Genomic DNA, 24,938 nt, shown 5'->3' with positions numbered 1-24,938 from the left:
GCATGCAGAGACTAACGTCGTCTTTTGCACCCTTTGTCAATCGAAGCTAACAAGCCCGTTCACACGCGGAGACTTACGTCGTCTTCCGCGCTTACAAACTCTATCGGTACTAACTCATGAAGTTAGGGGGCCGGCGGAAATACCCAAGTGGTTATCCGTATAAACATTATTTTGCTATCTCTAAGACTCAACGCATGATATCATGCAGAGACAAACGTCGTCTTTTGCACCATTTGTCAATCATGGCCAACAAGCCTGCTGCCATGCGGAGATTTACATCGTCTTCCGCGCTTACAACCTCTATCAGTACTAACTCGTGAAGTTAGGGTACCGGCGGAAATACCCAAATTATTGTCCGTATAAACATTCTTTTGCAATGTCTAAGACTCATCGTATGATAGCATGCAGAGACTAACGTCGTCTTCTGCATGCTTTGTCAATTACGGTGAACAAGTCCGTTGACACGAGGAGATTTACGTCGTCTTTCGCGCAAACAACCTCTCCAATACAAACTCGTGATGTTAGGGGGCCGGCGGAAATACCCAAGTGGCTATCCGTATAAACATTCTTTTGCTATCTCTAAGACTCAACGCATGATACCATGCAAAAACAAATGTCGTCTTCTGCACCCTTTGTCAATCGCGGCCAACAAGCCCGTTGAAACGCGGAGATTTATGTCGTCTTCCACGCAGACAACCTCTGCAGTACTAACTCGTGAAGTTAGGGGGCTGACGGAAATACCCAAGTGGTTATCCTATAAACATTCTTTTGCTATCTGTAAGACTCAACGCATGATACCATGCAGAGACAAACGTCGTCTTCTGCACCCTTTGTTAATCGAGGCCAACAAGCCCGTTGACATGCGGAGATTTAGGTCGTCTTCCGCGCTTACAACCTCTGTCAAAACTAATTTGTGAAGTTAGGGGGCAGGCGGAAATACCCAGGTGGTTATCCGTATAAACATTATTTTGCTATCTCTATGACTCAACACATGATAGCATGCGGAGACTAACGTCGTCTTTTGCACCCTTTGTCAATCGCGGCCAAGAAGCCCGTTCACACGTGGAGATTTACGTTGTCTTCCGCGTAGACAACCTCTATCAGTACTAACTCGTGAAGATAGGGGGTAGGTGGAAATTTCCAAATTGTTGTCCGTATAAACATTCTTTTGCTATCTCTAAGACTAAATGTATGATAGCATGCAGAGACTAACGTCGTCAACTGCACCCTTTGTCAATCGCGGCAAACATGTCCGTTCACACGCGGAGATTTACGTCGTCTTCCACGCAGGCATCCTCTGTCAGTACTCACTCGTCAGTTAGGGGGCCGGCGGAACTACCCAAGTGGTTATCCGTATAAACATTCTTTTGCTATCTCTAAGACTCAGCGCTTGATACCATGCAGAGACAAACGTCATCTTCTGCACCCTTTGCCAATCGCGGCAAACAAGTTCGTTGACACGTGAAGATTTACGTCGTCTTCCACGCAGACAACCGCTGCAATACAAACTCGTGAAGTTAAGAGGCCGACAGAAATACCCAAGTGGTTATCCGTATAAACATTCGTTTGCTATCTCTAAGACTCAACGCATGATAGCATGCAGAGACTAACGTCGTCTTTTGCACCCGTTGTCAATCGCAGCCAACAAGCCCGTTCACACGCGGAGATTTACGTCGTCTTCCGCGCTTACAAACTCTATCGGTACAAACTCATGAAGTTAGGGGGCCGGCGGAAATACCCAAGTGGTTATCCGTATAAACATTATTTTGCTATCTCTAAGACTCAACGCATGATACCATGCAGAGACAAACATCGTCTTTTGCACCATTTGTCAATCACGGCCAACAAGCCTGTTGCCATGCAGAGATTTACATCGTCTTCCGCGCTTACAACCTCTGTCGATACTAACTCGTGAAATTAGGGGGCCGTTGGAAATACCCAAATTATTGTCCGTATAAACATTCTTTTGCTATCTCTAAGACTCAACGTATGATAGCATGCAGAGACTAACGTCGTCTTCTGCACGCTTTGTCAATCGGTGAACAAGTCCGTTGACACGAGGAGATTTACGTCGTCTTCCGCGCAACAACCTCTGCATACAACTTCGTGAAGTTAGGGGGCCGGCGGAAATACCCAAGTGGTTATCCGTATAAACATTCTTTTGCTATCTCTAAGACTTAACGCATGATACCATACAAAAACAAATGTCGTCTTCTGCACCCTTTTTCAATCGCGGCCAACAAGCCCGTTGACACGCGGAGATTTATGTCGTCTTCCATGCAGACAACCTCTGCAGTACTAACTCGTGAATTTAGGGGGCCGACGGAAATACCCATGTGGTTATCCGTATAAACATTCTTTTGCTATCTCTAAGACTCAACGTATGATAGCATGCAGAGACTAACGTCGTCTTCTGCACCTTTGTCAATCGGGCAACAAGCCGTTGACACGAGGAGATTTACGTCGTCTTCCGCGCAACAACCTCTCAGTACAAACTCGTGATGTTAGGGGGCCGGCGGAAATACCCAAGTGGTTATCCGTATAAACATTCTTTTGCTATCTCTAAGACTCAACGCATGATAGCATGCAAAACAAATGTCGTCTTTTGCACCATTTGTCTATCGCGGCCAACAAGCCCGTTCACACGCGGAGATTTATGTCGTCTTCCGCGCTTACAACCTCTATCAGTACTAACTCGTGAAGTTAGGGGACCGGCGGAAATACCCAAGTGGTTATCCGTATAAACATTCTTTTGCTATCTCTAAGACTCAACGCATGATATCATGCAGAGACTAACGTCGTCTTCTGCACCCTTTGTCAATCGCGGCCAACAAGCCGTTACACGCGGAGATTTACGTCGTCTTCCGCGCAACAACCTCTCCATACAAACTCGTGATGTTAGGGGGCCGGCGGAAATACCCAAGTGGTTATCCGTATAAACATTCTTTTGCTATCTCTAAGACTCAACGCATGATACATGCAAAACAAATGTCGTCTTTTGCACCATTTGTCTATCGCGGCCAACAAGCCCGTTCACACGCGGAGATTTATGTCGTCTTCCGCGCTTACAACCTCTATCAGTACTAACTCGTGAAGTTAGGGGACCGGCGAAAATACCCAAGTGTTATCCGTATAAACATTCTTTTGCTATCTCTAAGACTCAACGCATGATAGCATGCAGAGACTAACGTCGTCTTCTGCACCCTTTGTCAATCGCGGCCAACAAGCCGTTGACACGCGGAGATTTACGTCGTCTTCCGCGCAACAACCTCTGTCATACTAACTCGTGAAGTTAGGGGGCGGCGGAAATACCCAAGTGGTTATCCGTATAAACATTCTTTTGCTATCTCTAAGACTCAACGCATGATACCATGCAAAAACAAATGTCGTCTTCTGCACCCTTTGTCAATCGCGGCCAACAAGCCCGTTCACGCGGAGATTTACGTCGTCTTCCGTGTAGACAACCTCTATCAGTACTAACTCGTAAAGTTAGGGGGCAGGTGGAAATACCCAAGTGGTTATCCGTATAAACATTCTTTTGCTATCTCTAAGACTAACGCATGATAGCATGCAGAGACTAACGTCGTCTTTGCACCTTTGTCAATCGCGGCCAACAAGCCGTTCACACGCGGAGATTTACGTCGTCTTCCGCGCAGACAACCTCTGTCAGTACTAACTCGTGAGTTAGGGGGCGGCGGAATACCCAAGTGGTTATCCGTATAAACATTCTTTTGCTATGTCTAAGACTCAACGTATGATAGCATGCAGAGACTAACGTCATCTTTTGCACCATTTGTCTATCGCGGCTAACAGTCCGTTCACACGCGGAGATTTACGTCGTCTTCCGCGCAGACAACCTCTGTCAGTACTAACTCGTGAAGTTAGGGGCGGCGGAAATACCCAAGTGGTTATCCGTATAAACATTCTTTTGTTATCTCTAAGACACAAGGCATGATAGCATGCAGAGACTAACGTCGTCTTTTGCACCGTTTTTCAATCGCGACCAACAAGCCCGTTCACACGCGGAGATTTACGTCGTCTTCCGCGCAGACAACCTCTGCAGTACTAACTCGTGAAGTTAGGGGCGGCGAAATACCCAAGTGGTTATCCGTATAAACATTCTTTTGCTATCTCTAAGACTCAACGCATGATAGCATGCAGAGACTAACGTCGTCTTTTGCACCATTTGTCAATCGCGGCCAACAAGCCGTTCACACGCGGAGATTTACGTCGTCTTCCGCGCAACAACCTCTTCAGTACAAACTCGTGAAGTTAGGGGGCCGGCGGAAATACCCAAGTGGTTATCCGTATAAACATTCTTTTGCTATCTCTAAGACTCAACGCATGATACCATGCAGAGACAAACGTCGTCTTTTGCACCGTTTGCCAATCGCGGCCAACAAGCCGTTCACACGCGGAGATTTACGTCGTCTTCCGCGCTACAACCTCTGTCAGTACTAACTCGTGAAGTTAGGGGGCCGGCGGAAATACCCAAGTGGTTATCCGTATAAACATTCTTTTGCTATCTCTAAGACTCAACGCATGATAGCATGCAGAGACAAACGTCGTTTTTGCACCCTTTGTCAATCGCGGCCAACAAGTCCGTTGACACACGAAGATTTACGTCGTCTTCCGCGCAGACAACCTCTACAGTACAAACTCGTGAAGTTAGGAGGCCGGCGGAAATACCCAAGTGGTTATCCGTATAAACATTCTTTTGCTATCTCTAAGACTCAACGCATGATAGCATGCAGAGACTAACGTCGTCTTTTGCACCGTTTTTCAATCGCGGCCAACAAGCCCGTTCACACGCGGAGATTTACGTCGTCTTCCGCGCTACAACCTCTGTCAGTACTAACTCGTGAGTTAGGGGGCCGGCGGAAATACCCAAGTGGTTATCCGTATAAACATTCTTTTGCTATCTCTAAGACTCAACGCATGATAGCATGCAGAGACTAACGTCGTCTTTTGCACCCTTTGTCAATCGCGGCCAACAAGCCCGTTCAGACGCGGAGATTTACGTCGTCTTCCGCACAGACAACCTCTTCAGTAAAAACTCGTGAAGTTAGGGGGCCGGCGGAAATACCCAAATTGTTGTCCGTATAAACATTCTTTTGATATCTCTAAGTCTCACCCTATGATAGCATGCAGAGACTAACATCGTCTTCTGCACCCTTTCTCAATCGCTGCCAACAAGCCCGTTCACATGCGAAGATTTACGTCGTCTTCCGCACATACAAACTCTGTCGGTACTAACTCGTGCAGTTAGGGGCCTGGCGGAAATACCCAAGTGGTTATCCGTATAAACATTCTTTTGCTATCTCTAAGACTCAACGCATGATACCATGCAGAGACAAACGTCGTCTTCTGCACCCTTTGTCAATCGCGGCCAACAAGCCCGTTCACGCGGAGATTTACGTCGTCTTCCGCGCAACAACCTCTGTCGTACTAACTCGTGAAGTTAGGGGGCCGACGGAAATACCCAAGTGGTTATCCGTATAAACATTCTTTTGCTATCTCTAAGACTCAACGCATGATACCATGCAGAGACAAACGTCGTCTTCTGCACCCTTTGTCAATCGCGGCAACAAGTCCGTTACACGCGGAGATTTACGTCGTCTTCCCGCAGACAACCTCTGCAGTACTAACTCGTGAAGTTAGGAGGCCGACGGAAATACCCAAGTGGTTATCCGTATAAACATTCTTTTGCTATCTCTAAGACTCAACGCATGATAGCATGCAGAGACTAACGTCGTCTTTTGCACCCTTTGTCAATCCGGCCAACAAGCCCGTTACACGCGGAGATTTACGTCGTCTTCGCGCTTACAACCTCTTCGTACTAACTCGTGAAGTTAGGGGGCCGGCGGAAATACCCAAGTGGTTATCCGTATAAACATTCTTTTGCTATCTCTAAGACTCAACGCATGATAGCATGCAGAGACTAACGTCGTCTTCTGCACCTTTGTCAATCGCGGCAACAAGCCGTTCACACGCGGAGATTTACGTCGTCTTCCGCGCAACAACCTCTGTCAGTACTAACTCGTGAAGTTAGGGGGCCGGCGGAAATACCCAAGTGGTTATCCGTATAAACATTATTTTGCTATCTCTAAGACTCAACGCATGATACCATGCAGAGACAACGTCGTCTTCTGCACCCTTTGTCAATCGCGGCCAACAAGCCCGTTCACACGCGGAGATTTATGTCGTCTTCCGCGCAGACAACCTCTGTCAGTACTAACTCGTGAAGTTAGGGGGCCAGCGGAAATACCCAAGTGGTTATCCGTATAAACATTCTTTTGCTATCTCTAAGACTCAACGCATGATAGCATGCAGAGACTAACGTCGTCTTTTGCACCCTTTGTCAATCGCGGCCAACAAGCCCGTTCACACGCTGAGATTTATGTCGTCTTCCGCGCAGACAACCTCTGCAGTACTAACTCGTGAAGTTAGGGGGTCGGCGGAAATACCCAAGTTGTTATCCGTATAAACATTCTTTTGCTATCTCTAAGACTCAACGCATGATAGCATGCAGAGACTAACGTCGTCTTTTGCACCATTTGTCAATCGGGGCCAACAAGCCGATTCACACGCTGAAATTTATGTCGTCTTCCGCGCAGACAACCTCTGCTGTTCTAACTCGTGAATTTAGGGGGCCGGCGGAAATACCCAAGTGGTTATCCGTATAAACATTCTTTTGCTATCTCTAAGACTCAACGCATGATAGCATGCAGAGACTAACGTCGTCTTTTGCACCCTTTGTCAATCGCGGCCAACAAGCCGTTCACACGCGGAGATTTATGTCGTCTTCCGCGCAGACAACCTCTGCTGTTCTAACTCGTGAAGTTAGGGGGCCGGCGGAACTACCCAAGTGGTTATCCGTATAAACATTCTTTTGCTATCTCTAAGACTCAACGCATGATAGCATGCAGAGACTAACGTCGTCTTTTGCACCCTTTGTCAATCGCGGCCAACAAGCCCGTTCACACGCGGAGATTTACGTCGTCTTCCGCACAGACAACCTCTGTCAGTACTAACTCGTGAAGTTAGGGGGCTGGCGGAAATACCCAAGTGGTTATCCGTATAAACATTCTTTTGCTATCTCTAAGACTCAACGCATGATAGCATGCAGAGACTAACGTCGTCTTTTGCACCCTTTGTCAATCGCGGCCAACAAGCCCGTTCACACGCGGAGATTTACGTCGTCTTCCGCAGACAACCTCTTCAGTAAAAACTCGTGAAGTTAGGGGACCAGCGAAAATACCCAAATTGTTGTCCGTATAAACATTCTTTTGCTATCTCTAAGACTCAACGCATGATAGCATGCAGAGACTAACGTCGTCTTATGCACCCTTTGTCAATCGCGACCAACAAGCCCGTTCACACGCGAAGATTTACGTCGTCTTCCGTGTAGACAACCTCTGTCAGTACTAAGTCGTGAATTAGGGGCATACGGAAATACCCAAGTGGATATCCGTATAAACATTCCTTTGCTATCTGTAAGACTGAACGCATGATACCATGCAGAGACAAACGTCATCTTCTGAACCATTTGTCAATCGCGGCTAACATGTCCATTCAAACGCGGAAATTTACGTGTCTTCCGCGCCGGCAACCTCTGTCCGTACTAAGTCGTGAGTTAGGGGCAGACGGAAATACCCAAGTGGTTATCCGTATAAACATTCTTTTGCTATCTCTAAGACTCAACGCATGATACCATGCAGAGACAAACGTCGTCTTCTGCACCCTTTGTCAATCACGGCTAGCAAGCCCGTTGACATGCGAAGATTTACATCGCCTTCCGCGCATACAACCTCTATCGATACTAACTCGTGAAATTAGGGGGCCGGCGGAAATACCCAAATTGTTGTCCATATAAACATTCTTTTCCTATCTCTAAGACTCAACTTATGATAGCATGCAGAGAATAACGTCGTCTTCTGCACGCTTTGTCAATCACGGTGAACAAGTTCGTTGAAACGAGGAGATTTACGTCGTCTTCCGCGCAAACAGCCTCTCCAATACAAACTCGTGATTTTAGGGGGCCGGCGGAAATACCCAAGTGGTTATCCGTATAAACATTCTTTTGCTATCTCTAAGACTCAACGCATGATACCATGAAAAAACAAATGTCGTCTTCTACACCCTTTGTCAATCGCGACCAACAAGCCCGCTCACTTGCGGAGATTTACGTCGTCTTCCACGCTTACAAACTCTGTCAGTACTAACTTGTGAAGTTAGGGGGCCGGTGGAAATACCCCAGTGGTTATCCGTATTAACATTATTTTGCTTTCTCTACGACTCAACACATGTTAGCATGCGGAGACTAACGTCGTCTTTTGCACCCTTTGTCAATCGTGGCCAACAAGCCCATTCACACGCGGAGATTTACGTTGTCTTCCGAGTAGACAACCTCTATCAGTACTAACTCGTGAAGATAGGGGGAAGGTGGAAATTTCCAAATTGTTGTCCGTATAAACATTCTTTTGCTATCTCTAAGACTCAATGTATGATGGCATGCTGAGACTAACGTCGTCAACTGCACCCTTTGTCAATCGCGGCTAACATGTCCGTTCACACGCGGAGATTTACATCGTCTTCCACGCAGACAACCTCTGCTAGTACTAACTCGTGAAGATAGGGGGAAGGTGGAAATTTCCCAATTGTTGTCCGTATAAACATTCTTTTGCTATCTCTAAGACTCAATGTATGATGGCATGCTGAGACTAACGTCGTCAACTGCACCCTTTGTCAATCGCGGCTAACATGTCCGTTCACACGCGGAGATTTACATCGTCTTCCACGCAGACAACCTCTGCTAGTACTAACTCGTCAGTTTGGGGGCAGACGGAAATACCCAAGTTGTTATCCATATAAACATTCTTTTGCTATCTCTAAGACTCAGCACTTGATACCATGCAGAGACAAACGTCATCTTCTGCACCCTTCGCCAATCGCGGCCAACAAGTTCGTTGACACGCGGATATTTACGTCGTCTTCCGCGCAGACAACCGCTGCAATACAAACTCGTGAAGTTAGGAGGCCGGCGGAAATACCCAAGTGGTTATCCGTATAAACATTCTTTTGCTATCTCTAAGACTCAACGCATGATAGCATGCAGAGACTAACGTCGTCTTTTGCACCCTTTGGTCAATCGCGGCTAACATGTCCATTCACACGCGGAGATTTACGTCGTCTTCCGCGCAAACAACCTCTGTCAGTACTAAGTCGTGAGTTAGTGGCAGATGGAAATACCCAAGTGGTTATCCGTATAAACATTCTTTTGCTATCTCTAAGACTTAACGCATGATACCATGCAGAGACAAACATCGTCTTCTGCACCCTTTGTCAATCACGGCCAACAAGCCCGTATCCAAGCGGAGATTTACATCGTCTTCCGTGCTTACAACCTCTGTCGATACTAACTCGTGAAATTAGGGGGCCGGCAGAAATACCCAAATTATTGTTCGTATAAACATTCTTTTGCTATCTATAAGACTCAACGTATGATAGCATACAGAGACTAGCGTCGTCTTCTGCACGCTTTGTTAATCACGGTGAACAAGTCCGTTCACACGAGGAGATTTACGTCGTCTTTCGCGCAAACAACCTCTCCAATACAAACTCGTGATGTTAGGGGGCCGGCGGAAATACCCAAGTGGTTATCCGTATAAACATTCTTTTGCTATCTCTAACACTCAACGCATGATACCATGCAAAAACAAATGTCGTCTTCTGCACCCTTTTTCAATCGCGGCCAAGAAGCCCGTTCACTTGCGGAGATTTACGTCGTCGTCCGCGCTTACAAACTCTGTCGGTACTAACTCGTGAAGTTAGGGGGCCGGCGGAAATACCCATATGGTTATCCGTATAAACATTCTTTTGCAATCTCTAAGACTCAACGCATGATGGCATGCAGAGACTAACATCGTCTTTTGCACCATTTGTCAATCGCGGGTAACAAGCCCATTCACACGCGGAGATTTATGTCGTCTTCCGCGCAAACAACCTCTTCAGTACTAACTCGTGAATTTAGGGGGCCGACCGAAATACCCAAGTGGTTATCCGTCTAAACATTCTTTTGCTATCTGTAAGTTTCAACGCATGATACCATGCAGAGACAAACGTCGTCTTCTGCACCCTTTGTCAATCGCAGCTAACATGTCCGTTCACATGCGGACATTTACGTTGTCTTCCGCGCAGACAACCTCTGCAATACTAACTCGTGAAGTTAGGGGGCCAGCGGAAATACCCAAGTGGTTATCCGTATAAACATTCTTTCGCTATCTCTAAGATTCAACGCATGATAGCATGCAAAGACTAACGTCGTATTTTGCACCCTTTGTCAATCGCGGCCAACAAGCCCGTTCACACGCGGAGATTTACATCGTGTTCCGCACAGACAACCTCTGCAGTACTAACTCGTGAAGTTAGGGGGCCGACAGTAATACCCAAGTGGTTATCCCTATAAACAATCTTTTGCTATCTGTAAGACTCAACGCATGATACCATGCAGAGACAAACGTCATTTTCTGCACCCTTTGTCAATCGCGGCCAACAAGTCCGTTGACACACGAAGATTTACGTCCTCTTCCGCACAGACAACCTCTGCAGTACAAACTCGTGAAGTTAGCGGGCCGGCGGAAATACCCAAGTGGTTATCCGTATAAACATTCTTTTGCTATCTCTAAGACTCAACGCATGATAGCATGTAGAGACAAACGTCATGTTCTGCACCCTTTGCCAATCGCGGCCAACAAGTTCGTTGACATGTGGAGATTTATGTCGTCTTCCGCGCAGACAACCGCTGCAATACAAACTCATGAAGTTAGGAGGCCGACAGAAATACCCAAGAGGTTATCCGTATAAACATTGTTTGTTATCTCTAAGACTCAACGCATGATAGCATGCAGAAACTAACGTTGTCTTTGGCACCCTTTGTGAATCGCAGCCAACAAGCCCGTGCACACGCGGAGATTTACGTCGTCTTCCGCTCTTACAAACTCTATCGGTACTAACTCATGAAGTTAGGGGGCCGGCGGAAATACCCAAGTGGTTATCCGTATAAACATTCTTTTGATATCTCTAAGACTCAACGCATGATGGCATGCAGAGACTAACATCGTCTTTTGCACCATTTGTCAATCGCGGGCAACAAGCCCATTCACACGCGGAGATTTATGTCGTCTTCCGCGCAGACAACCTCTATCAGTACTAACTCGTGAAGATAGGGGGTAGGTGGAAATTTCCAAATTGTTGTCCGTATAAACATTCTTTTGCTATCTCAAAGACTCAATGTATGATAGCATGCAGAGACTAATGTCGTCTTCTGCACCCTTGGTCAATCGCGGCTAACATGTCCATTCACACGCGGAGATTTACGTCGTCTTCCACGCAAACAACCTCTGTCAGTACTAAGTCAAGAGTTAGGGGCAGACGGAAATACCCAAGTGGTTATCCGTATAAACATTCTTTTGCTATCTCTAAGACTCAACGCATGATACCATGCAGAGACAAACGTCGTCTTCTGCACCCTTTGCCAATCACGGCAAACAAGCCCGTATCCAAGCGGAGATTTACGTCGTCTTTCGCGCAAACAACCTCTCCAATTCAAACTCGTGATGTTAGGGGGCTGGCGGAAATACCCAAGTGGTTATCTGTATAAACATTCTTTTGCTATCTCTAAGACTCAACTCATGATACCATGCAAAATCAAATGTCGTCTTCTGCGCCCTTTGTCAATCGCGGCCAAGAAGCCCGTTCACTTGCGGAGATTTACGTCGTCTTCCACGCTTACAAACTCTGTCGGTACTAACTCGTGAAGTTAGCGGGCCGGCGGAAATACCCAAGTGGTTATCCGTATAAACATTCTTTTTCTATCTCTAAGACTCAACGCATGATAGCATGTAGAGACTACCGTCGTCCTTTGCACCCTTTGTCAATCGCGGCCAACAAGCCAGTTCACATGCAGAGATTTACGTTGTCTTCCGCGTAGACAACCTCTGTCTGTACTAACTTGTGATGTTTGGGGGCTGACGGAAATACCCAAGTTGTTATCCATATAAACATGCTTTTGCTATCTCTAAGACCCAACTCATCAAACCAAGCACAGACTAACGTCGTCTTCTGCACCCTTTGTCAATCGCGGCTAACATGTCCGTTCAAACGCGGAGATTTACGTTGTCTTCCGCGCAGACAACCTCTGTCGGTACTAACTCGTTAAGTTAGGGCACAGACGGAAATACCCAAGTGGTTATCCGTATAAACATTCTTTTGCTATCTGTAAGACTCAACGCATGATACCATGCAGAGACAAACGTCATGTTCTGCACCCTATGTCAATCGCGGCCATCAAGCCCGTTGACATGCGGAGATTTTGGTCGTTTTCCGCGCTTACAACGTCTATCAAAACTAATTCGTGAAGTTAGGGGGCAGGCGGAAATACCCAAGTGGTTATCCATATAAACATTATTTTGCTATCTCTACGACTCAACGCATGATAGCATGCGGAGACTAACGTCGTCTTTTGCACCCTTTGTCAATCGCGGCCAACAAGCCCATTCACACGCGGAGATTTACGTTGTCTTCCGCGTAGACAACCTCTATCAGTACTAACTCGTGAAGATAGGGGGTAGGTGGAAATTTCAAAATTGTTGTCCGTATAAACATTCTTTCGCTATCTCCAAGACTCAATGTATGATAGCATGCAGAGACTAACGTCGTCTTCTACACCATTTGTCTATCGCGGCTAACATGTCCGTTCACACGCGGAGATTTACGTCGTCTTCTGCGCAGACAACCTCTGCAATACTAACTCGTGAAGTTAGGGGGCCGGCGGAAATACCCAAGTGTTTATCCGTATAAATATTCTTTCGCTATCTCTAAGATTCAACGGATGATAGCATGCAAATACTAACGTCGTCTTTTGCACCCTTTGTCAATCGCGGCCAACAAGCCCGTTGACATGCGGAGATTTACGTCGTCTTCCGCGCAAACAACCTTTGTCGAGACAAACTCGTGAAGTTAGGGGGCCGGCGGTAATACCCAAGTTGTTATCCGTATAAACATTCTTTTGCTATCTGTAAGACTCAACGCATGATACCATGCAGAGACAAACGTCATTTTCTGCACCCTTTGTCAATCGCGGCCAACAAGTCCGTTGACACACGAAGATTTACGTCGTCTTCCGTGCAGACAACCTTTGCAGTACAAACTCGTGAAGTTAGCGGGCCGGCGGAAATACCCAAGTGGTTATCCGTATAAACATTCTTTTGCTATCTCCAAGACTCAACGCATGATAGCATGCAGAGACTAACGTCGTCTTTTGCACCATTTGTCAATCGCGGCCAACAAGCCCGTTCACACGCGAAGATTTATGTCATCTTCCGCGCAGACAACCTCTGCAGTTCTAACTCGTGAATTTAGGGGGCTGGCGGAAATACCCAAGTGGTTATCCGTATAAACATTCTTTTGCTATCTGTAAGACTCAACGCATGATACCATGCAGAGACAAATCTCCGTCTTTTCCACCGTTTGCCAATCGCTGCCAATAAGCCCGTTCACACGCTGAGATTTATGTCGTCTTCCGCGCAGACAACCTCTGTCAGTACTAAGTTGTGATGTTAGGGCGCTGACGGAAATACCCAAGTGGTTATCCATATAAACATTCTTTTGCTATCTCTAAGACCCAACTCATGAAACCAAGAAGAGACTAACGTCGTCTTTTGCACCCTTTGTCAATCGCGGCTAACATGTGCGTTCACACGCGGAGATTTACGTCGTCTTCCGCGCAGACAACCTTTGTCGGTACTAACTCGTGATGTTAGGGAACAGACGGAAATACCCAAGTGGTTATCCGTATAAACATTCTTTTGTTATCTCTAAGACTCAACGCATGATAGCATGCAGAGACTAACGTCGTCTTTTGCACCCTTTGTCAATCGCGGCCAACAAGCCCATTCACACGCGGAGATTTACGTTGTCTTCCGCGTAGACAACCTCTATCAGTACTAACTCGTGAAGATAGGGGGTAGGTGGAAATTTCAAAATTGTTGTCCGTATAAACATTCTTTCGCTATCTCCAAGACTCAATGTATGATAGCATGCAGAGACTAACGTCGTCTTCTACACCATTTGTCTATCGCGGCTAACATGTCCGTTCACACGCGGAGATTTACGTCGTCTTCTGCGCAGACAACCTCTGCAATACTAACTCGTGAAGTTAGGGGGCCGGCGGAAATACCCAAGTGTTTATCCGTATAAATATTCTTTCGCTATCTCTAAGATTCAACGGATGATAGCATGCAAATACTAACGTCGTCTTTTGCACCCTTTGTCAATCGCGGCCAACAAGCCCGTTGACATGCGGAGATTTACGTCGTCTTCCGCGCAAACAACCTTTGTCGAGACAAACTCGTGAAGTTAGGGGGCCGGCGGTAATACCCAAGTTGTTATCCGTATAAACATTCTTTTGCTATCTGTAAGACTCAACGCATGATACCATGCAGAGACAAACGTCATTTTCTGCACCCTTTGTCAATCGCGGCCAACAAGTCCGTTGACACACGAAGATTTACGTCGTCTTCCGTGCAGACAACCTTTGCAGTACAAACTCGTGAAGTTAGCGGGCCGGCGGAAATACCCAAGTGGTTATCCGTATAAACATTCTTTTGCTATCTCCAAGACTCAACGCATGATAGCATGCAGAGACTAACGTCGTCTTTTGCACCATTTGTCAATCGCGGCCAACAAGCCCGTTCACACGCGAAGATTTATGTCATCTTCCGCGCAGACAACCTCTGCAGTTCTAACTCGTGAATTTAGGGGGCTGGCGGAAATACCCAAGTGGTTATCCGTATAAACATTCTTTTGCTATCTGTAAGACTCAACGCATGATACCATGCAGAGACAAATCTCCGTCTTTTCCACCGTTTGACAATCGCTGCCAATAAGCCCGTTCACACGCTGAGATTTATGTCGTCTTCCGCGCAGACAACCTCTGTCAGTACTAAGTTGTGATGTTAGGGCGCTGACGGAAATACCCAAGTGGTTATCCATATAAACATTCTTTTGCTATCTCTAAGACCCAACTCATGAAACCAAGAAGAGACTAACGTCGTCTTTTGCACCCTTTGTCAATCGCGGCTAACATGTGCGTTCACACGCGGAGATTTACGTCGTCTTCCGCGCAGACAACCTTTGTCGGTACTAACTCGTGATGTTAGGGAACAGACGGAAATACCCAAGTGGTTATCCGTATAAACATTCTTTTGTTATCTCTAAGACTCAACGCATGATAGCGTGCAGACACTAACGTCGTCTTTTGCACCCTTTGTCAATCGCGGCCAACAAGCCCGTTCACACGCGGAGATTTACGTTGTCTTCTGCGTAGACAACCTCTGTCAGTACTAACTTGTGAAGTTAGGGGGCTGACGGAAATACCTAAGTGGTTATCCATATAAACATTCTTTTGTTATCTCTAAGACTCAACGCATGATAGCATGCAGAGACTAACATCGTCTTTTGCACCCTTTGTCAATCGCGGCCAACAAGCCCGTTCACACGCGGATATTTACGTCGTCTTCCGCACAGACAACCTCTGCAGTACAAACTCGTGAAGTTAGGGGACCGGCGAAAATACCCAAGTGGTTATCCGTATAAACATTCTTTTGCTATCTCTAAGACTCAAGGCATGATAGCATGCATAGACTAACATCGTCTTTTGCACCGTTTTTCAATCGCAGCCAACAAGCCCGTTCACACGCGGAGATTTACGTTGTCTTCTGCGTAGACAACCTCTGTCAGTACTAACTTGTGAAGTTAGGGGGCTGACGGAAATACCCAAGTGGTTATCCGTATAAACATTCTTTTGCTATCTCTAAGACTCAACGCATGATAGCATGCAGAGACTAACGTCGTCTTTTGCACCCTTTGTCAATCGCGGCCAACAAGCCCGTTCACACGCGGAGATTTACGTCGTCTTCCGCGCAGACAACCTCTTCAGTACTAACTCGTGAAGTTAGGGGGTCGGCGAAAATACCCAAGTGGTTATCTATATAAACATTCTTTTGCTATCTCTAAGAGTCAATGCATGATACCATGCAGAGACTAATGTCGTCTTCTGCACCCTTTGTCGATCGCGGCTAACATGTCCTTTCACATGCGGAAATTACGACGTCTTCCGCGCAGACAACCTCTGTCGGCACTAACTCGTGAAGTTAGGGCGCGGACGGAAATACCCAAGTGGTTATCTGTATAAACATTCTTTTGCTATCTTTAAGACTCAACGCATGATAGCATGCAGAGACTAACGTCCTCTTTTGCACCGTTTGTCAATCGCGGCCAACAAGCCCGTTCACAAGCGGAGCTTTACGTTGTCTTCCGCGTAGACAACCTCTGTCAGTACTAACTTCTGAAGTTAGGGGGCTGACGGAAATACCCAAGTGGTTATCCGTATAAACATTCTTTTGCTATCTCTAAGACTCTATGCATGATAGCATGCAGAGACTAACATCGTCTTCTGCACCTTTTGTCAATCGCGGCTAACATGTTCATTCACACGCGGAGATTTACGTCGTCTTCCGCGCAGATAACCTCTGTCGGTACTAACTCGTGAAGTTAGGGCGCGGACGGAAATACCCAAGTGGTTATCTGTATAAACATTCTTTTGCTATCTTTAAGACTCAACGCATGATAGCATGCAGAGACTAACATCCTCTTTTGCACCGTTTGTCAATCTCGGCCAGCAAGCCCGTTCACACGCGAAGATTTACTTCGTCTTCCGCGCAGACAACCTCTGCAGTACTAACTCGTGAAGTTAGGGGGCCGGCGGAAATACCCAAGTGGTTGTCCGTATAAACATTCTTTTGCTATCTCTAAGACTCAACGCATGATACCATGCAGAGACTAACGTCGTCCTCTACACCCTTTGTCAATCGCGGCTAACATGTCTGTTCGCACGCGGAGATTTACGTCGTCTTCCGCGCAGACAACCTCTGCAGTACTAACTCGTGAAGTTAAGGGGCTGACGGAAATACCCAAGTGGTTATCCGTATAAACATTCTTTTGCTATCTCTAAGACTCAACGCATGATAGCATGCAGAGACTAATGTCGTCTTTTGCACCCTTTGTCAATTGCGGCCAACAAGCCCGTTGACATGCGGAGATTTACGTCGTCTTCCGCGCAGACAACCTCTGTCAAGACTAACTCGTGAAGTTAGGGGGCATGTGGAAATACCCAAGTGGTTATCCGTATAAACATTCTTTTGCTATCTCTAAGACTCAACCCATGATGGCATGCGGAGACAAACGTCGTCTTCTGCACCCTTTGTCAATCGCGGCCAACAAGCCCGTTGACATGCGGAGATTTACGTCGTCTTCCGCACTTACAACCTCTGTCGGTACTAACTCGTGAAATTAGGGGGCAGGCGGAAATACCCAAATTGTTGTCCGTATAAACATTCTTCTGCTATCTGTAAGACTCAACGTATGATACCATGCAGAGACTAACGTCGTCCTCTACACCCTTTGTCAATCGCGGCGAACAAGTCCGTTGACACGAGGAGATTTACAACCTCTGCAGTACTAACTCGTGAAGTTAAGGGGCTGACGGAAATACCCAAATTGTTGTTCGTATAAACATTCTTTTGCTATCTCTAAGACTCAACGTACGATAGCATGCAGAGACTAACATCGTCTTCTGCAACCTTTGTCAATCACGGCGAACAAGTCCGTTGACACGAGGAGATTTACACCGTCTTCCACACAAAAAACCTCTCCAATACAAACTCGTGATGTTAGGGGCCGGCAGAAATACCCAAGTGGTTATCCCTATAAACATTCTTTTGGTATCTCTAAGACTCAATGCATGATACCATGCAAAAACAAATGTCGTCTTCTGCACCCTTTCTCAATCGCGGCCAACAAGCTCGTTCACATGCGGAGATTTACGTCGTCTTCCACGCTTACAAACTCTGTCGGTACTAACTCGTGAAGTTAGGGGGCCGGCAGAAATACCCAAGTGGTTATTACTATAAACATTCTTTTGCTATCTCTAACAGTCAACGCATGATAGCATGCAGAGACTAACGTCGTCTTCTGCACCCTTTGTCAATCGCGGCCAACAAGCTTGTTCACACGCGGAGATTTACGTCGTCGTCGGCCCAGACAACCTCTGTCGAGACTAACTCGTGAAGTTAGGGGGCAGGCGGAAATACCTAAGTGGTTATCCGTATAAACATTCTTTTGCTATCTCTAAGACTCAGCGCATGATAGCATGCGGAGACAAACGTCGTCTTCTGCACCCTTTGTCAATCGCGGCCAACAAGCTTGTTCACACGCGGAGATTTACGTCGTGTTCCGCGCAGACAACCTCTGTCGAGACTAACTCGTGAAGTTAGGGGGCAGGCGGAAATACCCAAGTGGTTATCCGTATAAACATTCTTTCGCTATCTCTAAGACTCAACGCATGATAGCATGCAGAGACAAACGTCGTCTTCTGCACCCTTTCTCAATCGCGGCCAACAAGCCCGTTGACATGCGGAGATTTACATCGTCTTCCGCGCTACAACCTCTGTCGATACATACTCGTGAATTTAGGGGGCACGCGGAAATACCCAAATTGTTGTTCGTATAAACATTCTTTTGCTATCTTTAAGACTCAGCGTATAATAGCATGCAGAGACTAACGTCGTCTTCTGCACGCTTTGTCAATCACGGCGAACAAGTCTGTTGATACGAGGAGATTTACACCGTCTTCCGCACAAAAAACCTCTCCAAGACAAACTCGTGATGTTAGCGGCTGGCGGAAATACCCAAGTGGTTGTCCGTATAAACATTGTTTTGCTATCTCTAAGACTCAAGGCATGATACCATGCAAAAACAAACGTCGTCTTCTGCACCCTTTGTCAATCGCGGCCAACAAGCCCGTTCACATGCTGAGATTTACGTCGTCTTCCGCGCTAACAAAATCTGTCGCTACTAACTCGTGAAGTTAGGGGGCCGCCGGAAATACCGAAGTGGTTATCCGTATAAGCATTCTTTTGGTATCTCTAAGACTCAACGCATGATAGCATGCAGAGACTAACGTCGTCTTTTGCACCCTTTGTCAATCGCGGTGAACTAGCCCGTTCACACACTGAGATTTACGTTGTCTTCTGCGTAGACAACCTCTGTCAGTACTAACTTGTGAAGTTAGGGGGCTGACAGAAATACCCAAGTGGTTATTCGTATAAACATTCTTTTGCTATCTCTAAGACTCAACGTATGATACCATGCAGAGACAAATGTCATTTTCTAAACACTTTGTTAATCGCGGCCAACAAGTCCGTTGACATGCGAAGATTTACGTCGTCTTCCGCATAGACAACCTCTGCAGTACAAACTTGTGAAGTTAGCGGGCCGGTGGAAATACCCAAGTGGTTATTCGTATAAACATTCTTTTGCTATCTCTAAGACTCAACGCATGATACCATGCAAAGACAAACATCATCTTCTGCACCCTTTGTCAATCGTCACCAACAAGCTCGTTCACATGCAGAGATTTACGTTATCTTCTTCTCTTACAACCTCTGTCGGTACTAACTCGTGAAGTTAGGGGGCCGGCGGAAATACCCAAGTGGTTATCCGTATAAACATTCTTTTGCTATCTCAAAGACTCAACGCATGATAGCATGCAGAGACTACCGTCGTCTTTTGCACCCTTTGTCAATCGCGTCGAACAAGCCAGTTCACACGCGGAGATTTACGTTGTCTTCCGCGTAGACAACCTCTGTTAGTACTAACTTGTAATGTTAGGGGGCTGAGGGAAATACCCAAGTGGTTATCCGTATAAACATTCTTTTGCTATCTCTAAGACTCAACGCATAATACCATGCAGAGACTAACGTCGTCTTCTACACCCTTTGTCAATCGCGGCTTACATATCCGTTCACACGCGGAGATTTATGTCGTCTTCCACGCAGACAACCTCTGTCGGTACTAACTCGTGAAGTTAGGGTGCAGACGAAAATACCCAGGTGGTTATCCGTATAAACATTCTTTTGCTATCTCTAAGACTTAACACATGATAGCATGCAGAGACTAACGTCGCCTTTTGCACCATTTGTCAATCGCGACCAACAAGCCCGTTCACACGCGGCGATTTACGTCGTCATCCTCGCAGACAACCTCTGTAGTACTAACTCGTGAAGTTAAGGGGCCGACGGAAATACCCAAGTGGTTATCCGTGTAAACATTCTTTTGCTATCTCCAAGACTCAACGCATGATACCATGCAGAGCCAAACGTCATCTTCGGCACACTTTGTCAATCGCGACCAACAAGTCCGTTGACACGCGAAGATTTACGTCGTCTTCCGCGCAGACAACTTCTGCAGTACAAACTCGTGAATTTAGCGGGCCGGCGGAAATACCCAAGTGGTTATCCGTATAAACATTCTTTTGCTATCTCCAAGACTCAACGCATGATAGCATGTAGAGACTACCGTCGTCCTTTGCACCCTTTGTCAATCGCGGCCAACAAGCCAGCTCACACGCAGAGATTTACGTTGTCTTCCGCGTAGACAACCTCTGCCAGTACTAACTTGTGAAGTTCGGGGTTGACGGAAATACCCAAGTGGTTATCCGTATATACATTCTTTTGCTATCTTTAACACTCAACGCATGATAGCATGCAGAGACTAACGTCGTCTTTTGCACCCTTTGTCAATCACAGCCAACAAGCCCGTTCACACACGGAGATTTACGTCGTCTTCCGCACACATAACCTCTTTCGGTACTAACTCGTGAAGTTAGGGCGCAGACGCAAATACCCATGTGATTATCCGTATAAACATTCTTTTGCTATCTCTAAGACTCAACGCATGATAGCATGCAGAGACTAACGTCCTCTTTTGCACTGTTTGTCAATCGCGGCCAACAAGCCAGTTCACACGCGGAGATTTACGATGTCTTCCGCGTAGACAACCTCTATCAGTACTAACTTCTGAAGTTAAGGGGCTGACGGAAATACCCAAGTGGTTATCCGTATAAACATTGTTTTGCTATCTCTAAGACTCAACGCATGATAGCATGCAGAGACTAACATCGTCTTTTGCACCCTTTGTCAATCGCGGCCAACAAGCCCGTTCACACACGAAGATTTACGTCGTCTTCCGCGCAGACAACCTCTGTCGGTACTAACTCGTGAAGTTAGGGCACAGACGGAAATACCCAAGTGATTATCCGTATAAACATTCTTTTGCTATCTCTAAGACTCAACCATGATAGCATGTAGAGACTAACGTCCTCTTTTGCACCGTTTTTCAATCGCGGCCAACAAGCCCGTTCACACGCGAAGATTTACGTCGTCTTCCGCGCAGACAACCTCTGCAGTACTAACTTGTGAAGTTACGGGGCCGGCGGAAATACCCAAGTGGTTATCCGTATAAACATTCTTTTGCTATCTCTAAGACTCAACGCATGATACCATGCAGAGACAAACGTCATTTTCTGCACCCTTTTTCAATCGCGGCCAACAAGTCCGTTGACATGTGGAGATTTACGTCGTCTTCCGCGCAGACAACCTCTGCGGTACAAACTCGCGAAGTTAGCGGGCCGGCGGAAATACCCAAGTGGTGATCCGTATAAACATTTGTTTGCTATCTCTAAGACTCAACGCATGATACCATTGATGTGCCATCATTTTCTTCTATTTTCTTAACCCTTTTTGCACCATTTTAATTACTGATTGGTCTTAATTGTCAATTAATCAGGAAATTTTATTATTTGGGCTCATTTAGCTAATTTGATGTTTTTAATCTAATTTCAGGAATTAATGAAACATTGGGCTTAATCCGGATTTTGGTTATGGACTTGAAGAGGGCAAATAAAGCAGTGCTTACCTTAGTTAATTTCTAATTAGGAAATTTCGCAATTTTATTTTATGTTGTTCAATGTTTATTTCATTTTGGGCCAGAGTATTGTAATAGGGCCCAGTGACTTTGAGTGACTCTTTTTAAATAGCAGCCTTGGGATTCGTGCAAGGCTATTATGTTATGTTATTCATTATTCAGAGCTTTTGTTTTAGGGTTTTACGTTTTTCTGCTTGGATGCTACTGTTCACGTAATGCAATTTTACACTTTCTGCTTCTAATTACAATTTCGTTCTTATTTCTTCTTCTACTTTCAATTTCATTTCTGTCCCATTTACGTTTTTGTTCATTTACATTTCTGTTTGTTTACGTTTCTGCTTCATGTTTCATTTACGTTTTCTGTTTGAATCTATGGAAGGCTAATTATTTTGGTGTTGTTTCCATTTGAGGACGAAGCCTAGCTCTCTTTGAGGTTTCGTTTATAATGTGGTTTCCTGGCAATTTTCGCTTCACCAGTTAACCTAAATTCGTGAACATTAATCAGTGCACGCTTCGTGTTCGATTAATTGCCTCTGAGCCTAACTTGTGTTCATGCTTAATGGACGAAGGGCTAACTGGTGTATGTGGTGCCTAATCACGTATTGACAACCCTAAGTTGATTTTCGCTTAGTAAATTGAAATAGGGTTGGATTAAGTGGTTAACTGTTAGGGACAAATTCTCCATAACCCAGGATAAGAGAATGGCTTCTGAATCAGAGGAAACAAACCGTTTTTAATATTAGTAATTTCATATTCCAGTTTACTTATTATGCTCTTTAATCACAAAACAAACAAACCCCCCCAATCGTTTCTGTTACTGCGCAAGTATATTATGAACATTTGGTTTGTCATTGCTCGTTGGGAAACGACCTAGGATCACTTCCTAGTTACTGCATTTTCATGTTTATTTCATTCGGGTACGGCCTCGATCAAATTTGGCGCTGTTGCCGGGGAGCAGTGTCCAAAGGTTCATAATAGCTAGCGTTGTGTGTTTAATTTTTTTCGTGTCCTATGTTTAATTATTAGTATTGTGTTAGTATGTGTGTTAGTGTTGTTTAGTGTCCTGGTATTTTGTTTAGTGGGTGTTCTGTTTCAGTTTTTCTATTAAGTGTTTCCCCTGTTTCAGTTTTCGGTGTTTTGCTGTGAATAGTGTTTTGCGATGGACTTAGCGACCATTTTTTTTGCTTGCGGCAAACCAGAGTAGTAGTAGAAATCACGTAGCGACGGATTTTAGCAACCACCCATGCTGAATTATTTGTGATTTTTTATTTTAGTAGCTAGGGTTGTTATTTTTGGCTGAATTTTTTTGTGGTAACTTCTTTTAATCCATATTTTGTGGGAAAAATAGCTAGAGCCTTTAGTTTGGTCAGATTTGAAAGTTCCAACAAAGTAGCAAATTTTGTGTTTGTCAAAACTTCAAACGGCCATAACTTTTGCTCCGGTTATCAGAATCGCAATTATTATATATGTATTTGGGGTAGAAAAAAATTTCCTACGCCATGGCAGCTTACTGTAGGCCGGCTGAGGCCTCCATCGTCCAAAAAAAGTGATTCTGTCAAAAGTTTTTTATTTTTCAAGTTTTATTCACTTATTTTTCTTAACCTACCATTTTTAGCTTCTATAGTTAGACTTTGAATTTTTGTCTGACATTTTTTGTGCTATCTTATCATCACTTTATAAGGTTGCTCACAAAATTTCAAGTCATTTGGATATCATTTGAGGGTAGCTGTAGTTCAAACCTACACCTTTATTTACATGACAAGGCAACTAGTTGTGTATGCTGAATGTAGTGTATGACTAGAGGCAATCCATCTGACTTACAACCCTTTGATCCTGAGATAGATAGGACATTTCATAGATTAGTTAGGCATCATTTTATACCTTTTGATCATTCTGAGCATTCCATTACTGGTGAATATGTGCATTTTGTTATTGGTGATTTTGAACATCCTGATCTTGAACATTATAATTTTGAGCATTCTGATTCTGAGCATTCTGATTTTGCACATTCTGAGAACATGGCACAACCTCCACCCCGTGAGAGGACTCTAAGGGAAATGGCTGCACCTGATTTCACCTACGAAAGCTTGTGCATCCAATACCCTGATGAGGATGTCCCATATGTTCTTAAAACTGGACTGATTCATTTGCTTCCAAAGTTTCATGGCCTTGCAGGTGAAGACCCGCACAAACATTTGAAGGAATTTCATATTGTATGCTCCACCTTGAAACCCCCAGATGTCCAAGAGGATCACATATTTTTGAAAGCTTTTCCTCATTCATTAGAGGGAGTGGCAAAGGACTGGCTGTATTACCTTGCTCCAAGGTCCATCACGAGCTGGGATGACCTTAAGAGAGTATTCTTAGAAAAAATTTTCCCTGCTTCCAGGACCACAGCCATCAGGAAAGATATCTCAGGTATTAGACAACTCAGTGGAGAGAGCCTAAATGAGTACTGGGAGCGATTTAAAAAACTATGTGCCAGTTGCCCTCACCATCAGATTTCGGAGCAGCTTCTCCAATATTTTTATGAAGGACTCAGTAATATGGAGAGAAGTATGATAGATGCTTCCAGTGGTGGAGCCCTTGGATACATGACTCCTGCTGAAGCCAGAAATTTAATTGAGAAGATGGCTTCCAACTCCCAGCAGTTTAGCGCCAGAAATGATGCCATAGTCATTAGAGGAGTGCATGAGGTAGCTACAAACTCAGCTGCATCATCTGAGACTAAGAAGCTTGAAGGCAAACTGGATGCATTGGTTAACTTGGTAACCCAACTGGCCTTGAATCAGAAATTTGTACCTGTCGCAAGGGTTTGTGGTTTGTACTCCTCTGCTGACCACCATACAGACCTTTGCCCTTCCATGCAGCAACCTGGAGCAATTGAGCAGCCTGAAGCTTATGCTGCAAATATTTACAATAGACCTCCTCAACCTCAGCAGCAAAATCAACCACAGCAGAACAATTCTGACCTCTCCAGTAATAGATACAACCCTGGATGGAGGAATCACCCTAATCTCAGATGGTCCAGCCCTTAGCAACAACAACAGCAG

At 45.4% G+C, this 24,938-nt stretch overlaps 1 non-coding gene across 1 annotated transcript; it reads right to left on the bottom strand.

The window, feature by feature from the left end:
* Nucleotides 1-24,281: 24,281 nt before the first annotated feature.
* On the bottom strand, nucleotides 24,282-24,388 carry LOC114391356. Its single transcript, XR_003662146.1, has one exon. It is a non-coding gene; the product is annotated as a small nucleolar RNA R71 (small nucleolar RNA).
* Nucleotides 24,389-24,938: the final 550 nt, after the last annotated feature.

This window comes from Glycine soja, chromosome 16 (genome assembly GCF_004193775.1).
Source record: "Glycine soja cultivar W05 chromosome 16, ASM419377v2, whole genome shotgun sequence".
NCBI lineage: Eukaryota > Viridiplantae > Streptophyta > Magnoliopsida > Fabales > Fabaceae > Glycine > Glycine soja.
Note: the sequence above shows the minus strand (reverse complement) of the source record. Positions and strands in the feature narration are given on the sequence as shown.